The sequence below is a fragment of the Suricata suricatta genome, chromosome 3 (assembly GCF_006229205.1).
Source record: "Suricata suricatta isolate VVHF042 chromosome 3, meerkat_22Aug2017_6uvM2_HiC, whole genome shotgun sequence".
In the NCBI taxonomy this organism is placed as follows: Eukaryota; Metazoa; Chordata; class Mammalia; order Carnivora; family Herpestidae; genus Suricata; species Suricata suricatta.
In genome coordinates this window covers 115204975-115206979 of record NC_043702.1, presented here as the reverse complement: position 1 = coordinate 115206979, position 2005 = coordinate 115204975, and the positions used below count along the sequence as shown (strand labels likewise).

At 48.4% G+C, this 2005-nt stretch overlaps 1 protein-coding gene across 1 annotated transcript in view; it reads left to right on the top strand.

Moving 5' to 3' along the window:
* LOC115287066 (adenylate cyclase type 10-like) overlaps positions 1–2005 on the top strand; it is a 76024-nt gene that overhangs the window by 59796 nt on the left and 14223 nt on the right. The gene's annotated exons all lie outside the window — the stretch shown is intronic.

Below are 2005 nucleotides of genomic sequence, written 5' to 3'. Positions count from 1 at the left end.
CTGAGAGGTCAGAGGGGATTGGAGTTCGGGTCTCATGCAGACTTGCCTGATGAACTGTGAGATGCCGAGTTAAATTTGAAGTTCAGATGGACGGGGATTCGCCTTTTTATATCCCGATGTCGCGCAGGATGTTTAGGACATACGCATTCTAAACAAATTATTTGTTCTGACATGCAGAATTAACTGGCATCCCGCCTTTTCATTCCCTCAATCTCACAAGCGCAGCACCGCCACCTGCGTGAAAGGAGCAGGCAGGCAGGGGGTGTGTTGTGATGAGGAAGACGCGGCAGAGATGTCGGTCTCACACTCGTCCTCAAGAGGTTCTGACCTCAAACGTGAGGACAAGAAGGAATGTTAGCGTCAGACTTTCTAGGGCCGTCCCGAACGGCCTATGCTGTAAGGGATTTCACCCTGTCCACGTTTCTTCTGAGCCTTTAAAGAATAATTTCTGAACAGAATCAGCGTCATCAGTGTCTAAACTGAAAGTACCTGGAATTTGTCTTCGACAATCTCCAGGATACCTTTCTTCCTCCTTTCTCATCTTAAAAGCTGCTCTTTGACAAATATGTCTAACTATATTTTGCTTTTTTGGTCTTGTTAGTTAAATCACTAATATTGCAGCCAGCTGGTTCAGGTGGTCATTGTCGTCATAGAGGGGACTGTTGGCTACATTATCAGTTAGATGGCTTGTTGAAGCCAAGACTGCAAACCCAAATGTTCTCTGTGGGTGGTCATCCATCCTCCCCTTGAATACCTCCAGCACAGGAGGCTCACCACCTTTCATGACATTCCATTCCACTGTTGGAATGTGTCTTAGTCTGCTCAGGCTGTTGTAACAAAATAGCACCAACTGGGTGGCTTATAAATGGCAGAGATGTATTGCTGAAGTCTGAGATTAGGTGCCGGCAAGGTGGGAGAGGGGCCCCCCTTCAGAGCCACAGACCTTTTCTTGTCTTCATATGGTGGGAAGGGGCTGGGAAGCTCTGGGGTCTCTTATTTTATGAGTCCTGACCCCTTTTACAAGGGCTCCATCTTCAGGACCTAATTACGTCCCAAAGGGCCCACCTCCTGTTACTTTGGGGGGTTAGGATTCAGCCTACGGATTTGGTGAAGATGCATTTGGTCCATAGCAGAAGGTGATGGTTAAAAATGTCATTTCCTTCGTTGAGCTGAGATCTAATTCCTAAGAGTAATGCTCTGGGGAGGAAGTGACACGCGGGAATGGCCAGGCTGGACTGAGCTGCAGTCCTGGCACCACCACGTGCTAGCTATGTGGCTTTGAGTGAGTTCCTGAAGCTGCCTGAATCTCACCTGTTACACAAAATGGGGCTGATCCCATCTTCCTCTCTTACCAGGCTGTTATCAGAATCAACTGTGATGAATGAGGTAAATGTGCCTTTTAAATAACTTCATTTGGGGCACCTGAGTGGCTCAGTTGGTTAAGGGTCCAACTTCAGCTCAGGGCATGATCTCAGGGTTCGTGAGTTCAAGCCCCGTGTCCAGCCCTGTGCTGACAGCTCTGAGCCTGGAGCCTGCTTCGGATTCTGTTTCCCTCCCTCTCTTTCTCTCTGTTCCTCCCCTGTTCACTCTCTGTCTCTCTCTCAAAAAGAAACATTAACTACATAAATGACTTCATTTAAATAGCAGTGTCCTGACTGGGGATAAAGTGATTCACGTAAATTACCTTGATTAATCATCACAGAGTAGGTATTCATGATCCCCATCCTGTGGCGGAGAAAATGTGCTTTGCAAAAGTGACTGTGCTCATGCTTTACTTGCCATCCCGTGAAGGAGGCAGGACTCACACCCACGTCTGGACCCCCAAGCCCATAGCGAGGATGCCGTATGGCATTCCCCTCCAGCAGGCTGGTGACAGTACCTTCTTTCTGTGCTCTGCCTGTGTGTTTTGTCCAACAGGGAGAGGAGGCTGGCGCAGCTTTACCGGCAAACGGCCTGCTTCTCCTTGCTGTGGAAGATCTACAGCCTCAACTACTTTTTTCACTAC